General features: G+C 44.4%; 1 protein-coding gene across 6 annotated transcripts in view; it reads right to left on the reverse strand.

Annotated features, from left to right (window-relative positions):
• The window catches only part of KANK1 (KN motif and ankyrin repeat domains 1), a 126,247-nt gene that overhangs the window by 32,561 nt on the left and 78,896 nt on the right, over positions 1–14,790 (reverse strand). The window contains exon 1 of one of the 6 annotated variants that reach the window (XM_083592867.1): positions 895–1,748. The exons of the other annotated variants lie outside the window; for them this stretch is intronic. The gene's annotated coding sequence lies outside the window, so the exon portion shown is untranslated. Of the gene's footprint in view, positions 1–894; positions 1,749–14,790 lie in introns of those variants that run through there. 6 annotated transcript variants of the gene reach the window in all.

A 14,790-nucleotide genomic window follows, 5' to 3' on the forward strand; every position in this document is an offset into this window, starting at 1 on the left:
TGTGCTCACAAATGATAAGGGGCACCAAGGTATTCCAGACGTACAATCACATTTGGTTAATTGCATTCCTGTTGAGTGTTCAGAGTCCTGGGCCGCTGCATTTGAGCACCTCCTTATGCCAATAACAAGGTCAGTAATTTTATAATTTCAGAAAATACTCCTCTCCCATCCCCTTTCCCCCTTAAGGTGAACAAGCACTCCTTGCTCAGGTTTAGCTATGTGGAAAATGCTTGGTAATTTACAACACAAGCTATTCATTATCAAAGCAATTGCCTGAAAACAACTTACTTTTTTCAAAAGAAAGAAAAAGAAAATATATCCAGCTTGTTCCCTAGGTTAAGATAGCTCACTCTGCTCAGTTAAACTTGATTTAAAGGACATACTATCTCCTAACACACTATAATGCCACAGGCAAAGAAAATATAAACTCTTCAAGAATGCCTCAGAACAGAAGCATTGAGATGTTTCCCTTAGAGATACCCACCATCTCTCACATACCTTGCTATGTCCAAGCAGAAACGGCACATTAAAGTTGAGAATTAACTCTTTTTTTAGAAAAAAAAGGTACACGAACATGCAAACATTCATTTAGAGGATGGAAGTTGTGTTAAGTGAGGGGAAAACAGGCTAAAAACAGAGACACGCTCGGCTGTTGCAGAGGTAAACTGGAAATAGGCACTCTCCTATGCCCATTAGTCTAACAGAGTTACTTTGTCTGAGAGAACAGTGCTATCTTTATGTTAAAAGTCGCAGTGAGAAAAGCAACCAGCCAGCATAGGTAGGAGCAGATAATTCTTTGGGGGGGAGGGCAATGAAACAACAGAAGTTACGAACTTACATTCCCTAAAATTTAAGTCGTTCATCCCCCACCCCCAATCTGCCAGCGTTACTTACTTATTCTGTGAAGAGCAGAAAGTTGCCGTGTGTTTTCCTTGCAGGAAGTTTGGCTTGAGGCAGACTTTCCTTAGCTTTGCAGGGAATATGTGCTTCTGACACATAAGCAGGCAAGGAGCCCAAGGCTCGCTGAGGAGAATTTATTTATACTCATTTGGAATTTCCTGACAAAATTCTCCCCTGCCTGCCAGGCTCGGCTAATGGAGCTCCACGGCGCAACCTCTCCCGGCTTGTGCAACATCATTCGCTGCACCATCAAACGTAGACGGCTGCTGTTCAGAAGAGCTGGATTTCAGAAAAACAGCTCTATGGCAGGAGGTCGCATCATGTGAACCACGAAGAGTTGCACTCCTCTGATCATGTTGAACAAGCCAAATCAGACAAGAGGGGAAGAAAAGGCAGCGGGACTCCTCTCGCCCTCCTCATTCCTTCCCCTTTTGACCCCACCTCCCATCGCAGGCAAAGAAAGGTTCGCGGAAATAATACGGTCGGGATAATTGTCTCCCTTTTAACCGTACCACAGGCTGCTTTCAAATAATTCTGGTTTCCTTTGCCACATGCAGTCTGTTTTTGCTCCCTTTTGTCCAGCCCAGCTTGCAATTTGGAGGCTAAAAATAAAAGCTTTATTCCGCCTGGGAGGCAGGCAAAAATATTTTGCTGAAGGATGCGGCCAAAAATGAGACAAGTGCGCTTTCTAAAGGGGGGAGGGAAATTTGTCCGAAATAAAAAGACAACCTTCCCAGAGCTACTCTGTCAAAAAAGCTTCCTTGCACATGCATTTATTTTAGTTTTCAAACATTACGTTATCAATCTAACGGTGTGCCCAGGCCCAGATATCCGACATTCACAGCACCATAACAAATCAATTTCTGGAAAATGTCAACTAAATCTCTTCCATCTTTTCGTCGATATTGCAGATTAGGAAAATATTAACTGATTTGTTTTGTTTTTAGTAGATAATTTCCAGTGTAGGTCAGCTGTTGAGAGAGTCCAAAGTGTAGGGGCTTCGAGAGATGCCCTTATCTCGAGGAAAGTATCAGAATTTGGAAATATGTTTTAGTGACTTTGGTTTGAACTGTTTGCAAAGGAACATTGTGCTCTACACCAAACTCCCGCAGTCAGAAAGAGGGTTCAGGGGTGCAACACAGTTTCACAAGATCAAGCCCCCCCCACCAACCGTTTCCAAATTATCTGCCAAGAACTCTGCAGCAACAGCAGCACATTTCTGCACAAACTCCAAGGGTTTAAAGTGGAAATGACCAACGGCATTGGCATGTTGGCATGACCAACAGCATTCACGTCTTTCCGTGTGAATCAATGGTGTAGCTGGCAAACCAGCTGGCGCTGGTAATAAGCCCCTCAGGCCACAATCTGTGACTAGAGGAGCAAGCTGGGTCCCTCGGGGCACAAGCCTGGTCCTTTAGTAGTACAGTGGTACCTCGGGTTAAGTACTTAATTCGTTCCGGAGGTCCATACTTAACCTGAAACTGTTCTTAACCTGAAGCACCACTTTAGCTAATGGGGCCTCCCGCTGCCGCCAGAGCACAATTTCTGTTCTCATCCTGAAGCAAAGTTCTTAACCTGAAGCACTATTTCTGGGTTAGCGGAGTCTGTAACCTGAAGCGTATTTAACCTGAAGCGTATGTAACCCGAGGTACCACTGTAGTAGTAGTGATAATAATAATGATAATAATAATAATAATAATAATAATAATAATAATAATAATAATAATTTGTTTATACCCCACCCATCAGGCTGGGTTTCCACAGCCACTCTGGGCAGCTTCCAACAAAATATTAAAATACAATGAATCATCAAATATTAAAAGCTTCCCTAAACAGGGCTGTCTTCAGATGTCTTCTAAAAGTTAGTTGTTTATTTCTTTGACATCTGAAGGGAGGGCATTCCACAGGGCAGGTGCCACCACTGGGAAGGCCCTCTGCCTGGTTCCCTATAATCTCACTTCTCACAGGGAGAGAACCACCAGAAGGTCCTCGGAGCTGGACCTCAGTGTCTGGGCAGAATGATGGGTGTGGAGATGCTCCTTCAGGTCTACTGGGCCGAGGCTGTTTAGGGCTTTGAAGGTCAGCACGAATACTTTGAATTGTGCTCAGAAACATACTGAGAGCCAATGTAGGTCTTTCAGGACAGGTGTTATATGGTCTCAGCGGCCGCCCCCAGTCACCAGTCTAGCTGCCGCATTCTGGATTACTTGTAGTTTCTGGATCACCTTCAAAGTTAGCCCCACGTAGAGCGCATGGCATTATTCCAAGTGGGAGACAACCAGAGCATGCACCACTCTGGCAAGAAGGTCTGCGGGCAGGAAGGGTCTCATCCTGCGTACCAGATTGAGCTGGTAAACAGCTGCCCTGGACACAGAATTGACCCACGCCTCCATGGACAGCTTTGAGTCCAAAATGACTCCCAGGCTGCGCACCTGGTCCTTCAGGGGCACAGTTGCCCCATTCTGGACCAGGGAGTCCCCCACACCTGCCTGCCCCTGTCCCCCAGAAACAGTGCTTCTGTCTTGTCAGGATTCAACCTGAATCCTGAATCAATGGTGTAGCTGGCAAACCAGCTGACGCTGGTAATAAGCCCCTCAGGCTACAATCTGCGACTAGAGGAGCAAGCTGGTTCCCTCAGGGCACAAATCTGGCCCTTTAGGGAGTGAACATTCGCACCCAGAACCACCATTTTCCTGGCCAACCCGTCTGCTGTGTTTCCTGTCCTAGTCACCTGTTTCTTATCTGGTTTAAGCTCATTTCCGCTATTGCTGTCCATAATTCATTTCAAATAGTTCTTCAAAAATGTTGCTGCTCCACTTGGATCTGATGACAAGGAGAAAAAGCGCTGGCGTCACCAGTAAACTCCATGCTCCTAGACTGCAGCTCCCAGTCCTTTTTAAGGCAGGTATTTTCTCGTTTCGAATATTTATGAATCATACACAAGGCAGTAAAAATATTAGAAGAGGCCAGATAAAATTATTTTTCCAGAAATATTTGCTGAAATAAAAGATACTTCAAAATCCATACAATATCTGCATTTAAAAGCTTGGGAGACCAAACTCAACTTGAGGAGCTCCTTAGAACGAGTCTGTTGAAAACTGTTTCTCAGAAAAGGCCACAATGGTACAATACTCTAGCCTGAAAATGGTACTAAATGGTTGATGGTACTGAAAGAACCAAGAATCTTTTTCTCTGTATTGGCCATCTGGCTGGACAACCAAAGCAGTTCCTGTACTAAAACAAAAATATTCAAAAAATATCCACCGCATTGCTCTCAACCATCTGTTTAGCCTTCTGTATTTTATCTGTGTTGTTTTAATTTGTGTAAACCACCCTGAGTCCTAATCTGGGGGGGGGGGGGGGGAGAAGAGGAATGTTGTTGCAGTTTTTGTTGATAGAATGAGAGTAACAACCATATTTTATATAAAGTTAGGGAGGAAATCAGGTCATTTCTTAGCCAGATGATTATTAAAGTCAATTCATATAGATCACGTCTTTTTATTTTCAATCTTCCGGGGTCCTGGTTTTGCTCTTAGCCTTTAGGAGTGAGCACTAGGCAGCCAGGTCACCACATCCTGATACCATTCAAAACAAAAGCAAGGGGAGCAAATAGTTCTTTAGGACAGAAAATCTAATATGCTTGCAATAAACAGATGGTTCGGTGTATGGAGAGGACCCTGTCAATTCTGCCAAAGGGAGGAGAAGAGGTTTTCCAAAGCAGAAGACAAACACAGCAGCGAATACACTCTCTTTGCCATCTTCCATAAAGTCTAATAAGGGACACATTTCTGGGAACATGCCCACTGGGAAACTATTGAGAGAGAGATTCACGGCACACTTTGAGTGAGATTTTTTCTTTTGGCCACTCATGGCCCTTAGAACGGAACCCTAAACCTGCATATATGGCAAAGGGCTTTCAAGTGAAATACAGTGGTACCTTGGTTCTCAAACGCCTTGGTTCCCAAATGCCAAAAACCCAGAAGTGTTCTGTTTTCGAACATTTTTCAGAAGCTGAACATCTGATGCGGCTGTCGGCTATTGTTTCTGGGGCGCCTGCACCAATCAGAAGCAGTGCCTTGGTTTTTGAACATTTCAGAAGTCAAACAAACTTCCAGAACTGATTAAGTTTAGCCTTTTTGTTTTTGCTATTTATTTTGCGTTTTTGTTTTTGAGGCTTTTTCGGTTCATTTGTTTTTGTTACTGTGTGGAACCCAGTTCAGCTACTGATTGACTGATTGTGCGACTGTGGAAATGGATAAAAGACCCCCAGCCAAACAATGACTATCATCAGTGCAGGTAAGAATTTAAAAAAATAAAATCATCTACAATACTGTCTTATTAATTTTATAGTATAGTACATTGATCATTGCTTTCATTTTATGGATCAATGTTCTCGCTGGAGAGTAAAATTTATGTTAAATTGCTGTTTTAGGGGTTGCTTTTAAAAGTCTGGAACGGATTAATCCATTCTGCATTACTTTCTATGGGAAAGCACGCCTTGGTTTTGGAATGCTTTGGTTTTGGCATGGACTTCTGGAACGGATTAAGTTTGAGAACCAAGGGGCCACTGTACTTTCATTTCACAGGCACCTTCAAAATCCCTACCTCTCTCATCCTCCTCCACAAAGGTAAGCTCTGCAGTCACAAAGTCTTCCACCTTGACACCCACAGGTGGAATGTCCACGCCAAACAAAACCACCGGAAGCCTCCAGGCCAGCCTCAGAGCCACCAGGTAGCGACCGCTGAGTTGGGCAGAAGTAGTTACGTAATAAGGCAGTACAGTGGTGCCCCGCAAGACGAATGCCTCGCAAGACGGAAAACTCGCTAGACGAAAGGGTTTTCCGTTTTTTGAGCTGCTTCGCAAGACGAATTTCCCTATGGGCTTGCTTCGCAAGACGAAAACGTCTTGCAAGTTTGTTTCCTTTTTCTTAACACCGTTAATACAGTTGCGACTTGACTTTGAGGAGCAACTCATAGAACGCAGTGTACATAGTAGCCTTTTTTCAGGTTTTTAAAGACTTTGGTGATTTTTGAAGCTTTTCCAAAACTTCTTTTGCAGCCATTTGGTAAGTTAAGCTTTTAAAACTTTTTTGGGGGGTTTTGAATTTTGGGTTGGGGTGTTTGGAATTCAAGGACTTGGTGCTGGGGAGGGGTTGCAAGAATCTGGAAGCTTGTGTGTTTTTCCCCTGCATTTTTATGATTTTTGTGACCATTGGGGCACTCTGCTGTTTTTTTAAAAAAATTCTGGATTTGAATTTCTGTGTGCTGGGTTGCTGGGGGAACAGTTGGGGAGGGGTTTGCAAGAATCTGGAAGCTTGTGTTTTCCCCCCCTGCATTTTTATGATTTTCTGTGACCATTGGGCCACTCTGCTGTTTTTTTAAAAAAAATTCTGGGTTTGAATTTTGAAATGCTCTTTACAGTATGTGTGACTTTAAAGAGCACTTAATAAACTCTTGTTGTACCAAATTTGGCTTTGTTTGGACTTTTTTTGACCATAGGAACGCATTAATTGATTTTCAATGCATTCCTATGGGATTTCGTGCTTCGCAAGACGAAAAATTCGCTAGACGGAAAAATTCGCGGAACGAATTAATTTCGTCTTGCGAGGCACCACTGTACTAGCTTGTTACCTGTTTACTCCACCTTTCCTCTAAGGAGCTCAGGGCAGCATTTATGACCTGCCCTTCCCATTAATCCTTACGACAACCCTGTGAAATTGTGGAGGCTGGAATATAGGGAATAGGCAGTGTCCACGTGTTATATTCAAAGTGTGTTCTCTCAAATCTTGGCCACCGTAGTAGCTCAGGGGGTTGCTGGGAACTGTAACTCTGTGAGGGATAAACTACAGTTCCCAGAATCCTCTTAGGGGTAGGGGGCATTGCTTTTAAGGTAGAGGGTGCCTGCAGCCTACATATAATACTCTAGGCACTGCACTCTAGGCACTGTGCTTTTTCAATAATTATTGGTTTTTTTAGACCAATTATCTCACTGAAAAATGTTCAGTGTTTTCTTTTCCCACGGAAAATTTTCCATCCCATAAGTGCATTATTAACAATTGCCAATTGCAAGTGCAGTATTAGGCAAGGCTGGCGGTTTCAAAGCTTTAATTAATGTTTTTCAGGGGATTATCTCCAGCAGATACACGAGAGAAGCATATTTCAGGTCAAACATCTATGGTGTACTGAGACAAAAACATTAACGGTGGGCAGTTTTTCTAGCCTGGTTCACTAGAGACAAGTAAAATAAATGTGTTAAATGATATCGCTCTCATCAGGAAACGTTCCAATGCAAATCATGTTGTGCAAAGGAACCCAGTTCAAAGTTCTCCTGAAAATCTGCAGCCCTAAAGGAGTTTCACAACAAAGTGCCATCTCACAATTCATTCACAGCCTCAACAACCGGTGCATAAGGAAAGTAAAGGGACCCCTGACCTTTAGGTCCAGTTGTGGCCGACTCTGGGGTTGCGGCGCTTATCTCACTTTATTGGCCGAGGGAGCCGGCGTACAGCTTCCGGGTCATGTGGCCAGCATGACTAAGCTGCTTCTGGGGAACCAGAGGAGCGCACGGAAACGCCGTTTACCTTCTCGCCGGAGCGGTACCTATTTATCTACTTGCACTTTGACGTGCTTTCGAACTGCTAGGTTGGCAGGAGCAGGGACCAAGCAATGGGAGCTCACCCCGTTGCGGGGATTCGAACCGTTGACCTTCTGATCGGCAAGTCCTAGGCTCTGTGGTTTAACCCACAGCACCACCCGCGTCCAAACTGATGCATTCCTTAACACACAAAAAAGTACAGTGGAACCTGGGTTGTCGAACGCTTCAGAAGTTGAACGTTTCGGCTTTCGAACGCCGAAAACCTGTAAGCAAATGCTTCCATTTTCAAATGCACCTTGGAAGTCAAACGGCTTCTCCACTTTTTCAATGGATTTTGCTGGCCAGCAACTGCGCCTCGGTTGTCGAATGTTTCGGAAGTCGGTCTTCCGAAATGAATTATGTTTGACAACCGTGGTTCCACTGTACAGATAACTAGGCTGTGACAAAAAACGTGAGAATAGAGAGGTGCTAGCATGATCCAGTTGTGCAGTTCACACATCACAGAACCATGATCTCACACAAAAGCTGTATATTTAAAAGCACAGGTGAGCAGGTTATTCCTGAATCCACTCCCTGTAAGAATAGGTGCCAACAAGCAATAGGTGCCAAGAAGCAAATGCACTTAATATGCAAAATGTACATGAGAAGATTTCATAAATGGGCAATTGATTTCCACACTTAATCTTCCTCTCCCACACAACATCTACTGATCATCAATTTCTCCTGATGATCTAGAGACCTAGAAAAGGAGAGACCAAGAACTCAAGGGCTACCCATTGAAGGGAGCAGAGAAACAAGACAGGTTGCTTATAGAAGAGTGTGAAGCAAGGAGAACGTCCATGGAACTTTGTACGATACAGAGGTCAAGGCAGCTGGAAGAGAAATGCAAAATTTCCTGAAATTTTGATGTCATGGGGAAAACAGGCTTTTTTGGGGGGGAGTGGGGTTTCAGGAAAAACCTATAAATTGTGGGGAGGGGAAATGAAAAGCATGCAATGTTTGTTTAGCTCCCTCTATGGCTCAAAAGTCACTGTTACTCGGGTAACATAGAACGGGTGTATAATCTGGTTTGTCATTAAATCACCATGTTTGGTATATTAAAAAAATACAATTTATTCAGTAAATAGTTACAATTTCAGTTTCCTTTTATTTGTTGTTTTAAATGTTACAAATGGAGCTATAAGACGCTGAACTGTTTTGCCGGTTGATGAGGAGTAGACAAACAATTATAAAAACGGGAGAAACCATGACCTTTGTAGCAAAAAATGAAAATTACTATGGATCTGAAATTATGGATTGTGGAAAACTAAGTCCTACTTAGACCAGACCCATTGAAATTAATCAACTCAAGTTAGTCATGTCTATTAACTTCAGCCGGTCTGATTAGGACTTGTGTTGACTCCCACCCAGTGTCTCCCTCTGTGCTCCACAGTGTCAAGTAGACGAAAAGCATTCATTTCCATAAAAAGAGCTGTGAAAAGAAGAGGGCAGAGAGCCAAAACTCAATATTTCAGAAAGTAAGACTGGTTAAATGTCATGTGCTATCTGTTTCCGCTTCTTCTACATCTTCATATTTATCATCGTATTTATCACGACTTTCTAAAAACTGAAGGTTTGCCCGAATTGAAACAAGCTTCTCTACCTTTTCCGATTTCATAGTCCAACATTTTTCAGTTTTTTGGGAGGGAGCAGTTTGGATTCCCCCGCCCCCAGGCTATCACATCTCTGAGACCTGGGGGGATAGGGTGGTATCCAAATTTAATAAATGATGATGATGATCTCTAAGTAGGAGAAGCTTGCTTTGAATATAGTGCATATTCACAGAGCTGAGGTCATCAGTGAGGAACCTCTAGACAATTTGTGGGGCAATGAGTTCATGCGTATTGCAACAAATGGCACAGAGACCAGGCTTTGTTCTGCTCCTCCAATGGACAGCCTCAGACGCCGCAATTAATTTTGCAATGTATGTCATATGCTGGGAGGGACAAGAGAGAATGTGCCCTGTTACAGCATTCCCTGAAATGCACCTAGTCACTGTTTCCATCCTGCTTTATCTGCAAAACGTCAATATTGGGTCAATCTCATCCTCAGGTTAATTTTTAAATGACCTCCTAAAATGGGAACAAATGATGCAATGCAGAGAAACGTAAAGGAAAGGAGGAAGGACACAAGTTCTATGTCCTACCCTACACCAAAGGCTCTTTGATTCTCCAGACTTCTATATGCAGGAAGGATGGAGGCAATAAACCTCTGCTACAGATAAGACACCCAGATGACTACTAAGATGAGGGATTTTTTTTTTCAAAAAATCCTTTTAGGGTATTCATCAGTCATCATGACTCATGTAGGTTTGCGGGGGAATGTGGTATATGAAAGCCTACATTGCAAACCTAAGTATCAAATAAACAGGAGAACTGCATTTGAAGGCACAGAGATTTCTGAAACATCAGCATGAGAACAACTGTGAAAGCTAAGAACTTTGCTTATGGGAGGAACTTTTTAAATATAATCTAAATGCACATGAACTTCAAGTAGAAAGTGGTAAGGAAGCAAATAATTACATTAGCTCAGCTAGGATCTTTGGCCTGTTAATTTTATTTTGTGAGATGATACTGGATTAAAACTCAACTCAACTCCTGCTGGGTTCAAAATTTATATGTTACTGAGCTTATGGAGACTTTCCAGGCGGAGAGAAGGCAGCTTTAAAATAGCATACCCATCTAAGACAATATTCCACATCTTGTTTCAGTGTTTACTGTACAGTTGAGCTGAGCCCCCAGTTGCTATCGACCTATGTTACTTCTAAGAAGTAAAAAGGTAAAGGTAAAGGGACCCCTGACCATTAGGTCCAGTCGTGACCTACTCTGGGGTTGCGGTGCTCATCTCGCTTTATTGGCCGAGGGAGCCGGCGTACAGCTTCCGGGTCATGTGGCCAGCATGACTAAGCCGCTTCTGGCGAACCAGAGCAGCACACGGAAACGCCTTTTACCTTCCCGCTGGAGTGGTACCTATTTATCTACTTGCACTTTGACGTGCTTTCGAACTGCTAGGTTGGCAGGAGCAGGGACCAAGCAACGGGAGCTCACCCTGTCACAGGGATTCAAACCGCCGACCTTCTGATTGGCAAGTCCTAGGCTCTGTGGTTTAACCCACAGCACCACCCACATCCTAAGAAGTACTTCTAAGAAGTATTTGCACCTAAAACACTGCCAAATGAAAGCTTCAAGGCAGACACAATTCTCTACGTTTGCACCCCACTTGCGTGGATCCAAAGGTGACCTGTTGGTAGTCAAGATAACCCCACAATTAATTGCTAGTTGCTATAGCAATGAGCTCATACATTTGCTTTGATGCAGCTTAATTGGTTTGGTTTGAAGGTATCCTTATCTGTGGGTCTGAGATACTGGGCTCTGAGCCCAGAGAGGGGAGAACAACTGTGATGTGTTGGGCACCGGCCACTTGTGCTCCCATCTAGTCTGCTCCACTGTACAAAAAATTCATAAATTTTGGGCTGGGTGCGGACAAACCACCTCCTTGCTGCGGTACCTGCTTGCTGCAGGCTTGCACCTGTAAGAGAAAGGGGAACCAGCAGGCTGCTTTGGCTGTAAGTCTATACTGTTCTTTAATAAAGCATTAGAACTGACTATTCTCACGTCTTTCACCTCCTTGGCTGGCACCGCGCAGATCTCAAACTCCTAGGACCTCTCCTCTAGGCTATGGGGCTGGGATGCAGCTCACAACATCACTGTACAGTGGAGACTCTGGATACAAATTTAATTTGTTCCAGGGGTCCGTGCGCACCCTGAAAAATCCGTATTCAGAGGTGCCACTTCTGTGCACACGCGCAGCGCGATAAAGCACTTCTGCACATGTGCGAGCGGCGAAACCTGGTAAAATACTTTCAGGTTTGCAGTTTTCGCAACCTGAAGTTTACATTACTTGAAAGTAACGTAACCAGAGAGTCTACTGTACAATGAAGAAGTTCCGTCAGCAGCCAGGTGCCCACCCTTAGTTCCATTGCCATCCTGTACACATTTACTTGGGAGTAGTCTCAATGGACTTGGTCGGGGTATGACTCTTCTGCATGTTCCAAAGAATTTCCACAGGATTTGGATAATTCGCGGGCTGCATTCATATGTTCCATTCTGAACTATTGTTTCAGTGAGAGGTCAACAAGCCTGGCCTCTTCTCTCCCGCACGCCTGCAATAAGTAATCGGGAGCCTCCACTTCTGCTTAACCTCTAAACAAGTAGAGCAACATTGAATGCTCAGTGCTTGGAAACACCAGTGCAAGCTGCCTGGGAAAGTTTACAGTCATCATTCCAGCCCTCAGAAAACTCACTGAGTGCATGAGTCAATTCTTTTTACTAGAGAGCTGAGAGTACAAAGAAAGTAGGAAGATTCTACAGCGTTAAAATTTGGGGGACAGGTGCATTTTCCCAGGTGTTTTGAACAAGGGTATTTTGAAGTTTCACGGGCCAACATTCTTTTGCAGAACTATGCTGTAGAACAACATTCACTTGGTCCTCATTTTCTTCATGTAATCCCTCACCACAAGAAGTGAAGCTATAGGGAACCAGGCAGAGGGCCTTTTCGGTAGTAGCACCCAACTTGTGGAACGCCCTCCTGTCAGATGTCAAAAAGACAAGTAACTACAGTATATAACTTTTAGAAGACATCTGAAGGCAGCCCCGTATAGGGAAGCTTTTTAACGTGTAAAGTCTTATTGTGCTTCTATATACAGTCGTACCTTGGTTCTCAAACAGGTTATTTCTCCATGGTTTTGGCTCCCAAACGCCGCAAACCCAGAAGTGACTGTTCTGGTTTGCAAACTATTTTTGGAAGCCAAACATCTGATGGGGTGTCCGATTGGCTGCAGGAGTTTCCTGCAGCCAATCAGAAGCCACGCTTTGGTTTCCGAACATTTCTGAAGTCAAACAGACTTCTGGAACGGATTCCCAAGGTACGACTGTATGTTGGAAGCCGCCCAGAGTATATGGGGCAACCCAGTCAGTTGGGCGGGGTGCAAATAATAAAATCCGTCATCATCATCATCACACTTCACCTCCCCAAATTTAAGATTAATACTACACCTTAATTAGGTAATCAGAATCTTGATGGAAATTGATCGTGGTCTTTAAAAGACTGATAGCTTTCTAAACAAGCTGGACATTTCCAGCCTCTGTGGCTTAAAAAGATAAGATCAGCTATATATTGATCTGCTTCACAGTGAGCTACAAAGCAAGATTCTTGCAACCTTTGGGCAAAGCGGAGTTAAAATGCAATCAAGATTGCAAAGTTAAATCTGAAGGCTGAAAACTAGTTGTATAAGGTGTCCACACACAAATGGGGGTCTCCCACAGGAGTGCGAATATTGCCTTTGTGCTTATAGAGCACTCTCATTCCTTAGCTGGTAAAAAGAATCCACTGTGTACCTACAGTTTTCTGATGATGGTGAACAGCACTAAATATTATAGTATACAGTATCTTCAAAGGATTTGACAGTCACTTCAGACCATCTTTCGAACAAGTTCTATATGGAGACAACAAACTAAAAACGCGGATGACTTTCTTCTTTGTTGCTGAGTTTTCACGAAAGAGGCCCCAAACTATTTTCAAAAGGTGCCTTCTCAGCTCCATTTGGCAAATGATGCTATCAAGTTAATTAATACACCTACATGCTTTTGAAATTCTTGCAAGCAGGAGGGTGTGTCCTCTATAGCTGCTTTTCAGCATCTTTCCCAGGTTCCCAGAGAATGAAGAGAAGCAAGAAAGAGGGAAAGATATGAGGAGGAAAGACAACCGGGGGGAGTTACTAAAATAAGTGTGAAGCTGTAAACATAACTATGGAAGAATGAAGTGGGAAGACAATGGCTTTTACATTCTTTAGCATTTTCTTCAGCTTGAAATGTGCCCCTCTGTGCCCTATGCAGACTTGTATATACCGTATTTTTCGCTCCATAAGACGCACTTTTTTCCTCCTAAAAAGTAAGGGGAAATGTTGAGTACGTCTTATGGAGCGAATGGCGCTGCGCAGAGAGGTAGAGCTGCGCAGCGCCCCTTCAGCGAAGCAGGAGGAGGAACGGAGCCCCTTCTGTCCTGGAAGCTGGAGGAGGAACAGAAGGGTCTCTTTCTGTTCCTTCTCCAGCTTCGCTGAAGGGGCGCTGCGCAGTTCTCCCTCTCTCCGCAGAACTGTGCAGCACCCCTTCAGCGATGCGCCTGTCATGCAAAGCCGGAGGAGGAACAGAAGGGACTCCTTCTGTTCCTTCTCCAGCTTCATTGAAGGGGCGCTGCGCAGTTCTCCCTCTCAGAGAGGGAAAACGGCACAGCGCCCCTTCAGCGACGCGCTGTCCTGGCTTCTGCCTTAGCCATACGCAGCCTCTTCGGGCAGGGGGAGCCTTCATCCCGCTGCCCTGAAGAGGCTTGGCGCGGTTATCCCAGAAGCCAGAACAGCCACACGGTATCCCAGAAGCCAGATCCCTCTTGCTGTTCTGGCTTCTGGGATTCAGAATAATTTTTTCTTGTTTTCCTCCTCCCAAAACTAGGTGCGCCTTATGGTCTGGTGCGTCTTTTGGAGCGAAAACTACGGTAATGCTTCCAGGTTTAAGAACCCAAGTTACCTTTTTTTAAAAAACAACAACACCAATTTGTATTTAGAAAGGTGATTTCTAAATGGCCCGTTCCAAGGCCTCTCCCCAATACTAACAGCACCTTGCCCCAACTTGCCCACGTGTCTCCTCCTCCTCAGGGAACGGCTAGCTTTTCAAACAGGGAACAAACTTGGAAGTAAAAAACCTAACTGACCAGGAGACACAGTTAGAAGTGGCAGAAAATAATGCCTAGGCCCAGGACTTCCGGGTTGGTGCCACTGTTTAATGGCGGATTCCCTCCGAGCTCCGGAGGGAATCGGCTCCGTAGTGTCTGGGTCTGGCCGCTGCGGCGAAGCGGGGACCCTTAAAATCACAGGCGCGGATGCCTGTGAACACAGAGACTCGGCGGGCACCATTTGCGCCCCCCCAATCCGCGACGGAGCCTTTTTAAAGGCTTCGGAACGGAGGCAGGGTAAGGCGTGGTGCTGAGAGTACTCCCTCGTCTACGGAGTGAAGCCGCAAGCCATTGACAGAGAGCGCCAACTTCTTCTAAGAGTGATTGGATCCTAAAACATCAACCCGTGAGTAATACGGAGATTGGAACTTTAAAAAATTTCTTATCTTGGATTTGGAACGAGCGGGAAGGGGCTAAAAAGGAAGTCCACCCCCCCCTCTTTGTAAACAACTTAAAGCAAAGGACTGGGC

Source organism: Podarcis filfolensis (assembly GCF_964270895.1).
Source record: "Podarcis filfolensis genome assembly, chromosome: 17".
NCBI classification, from domain to species: domain Eukaryota; kingdom Metazoa; phylum Chordata; class Lepidosauria; order Squamata; family Lacertidae; genus Podarcis; species Podarcis filfolensis.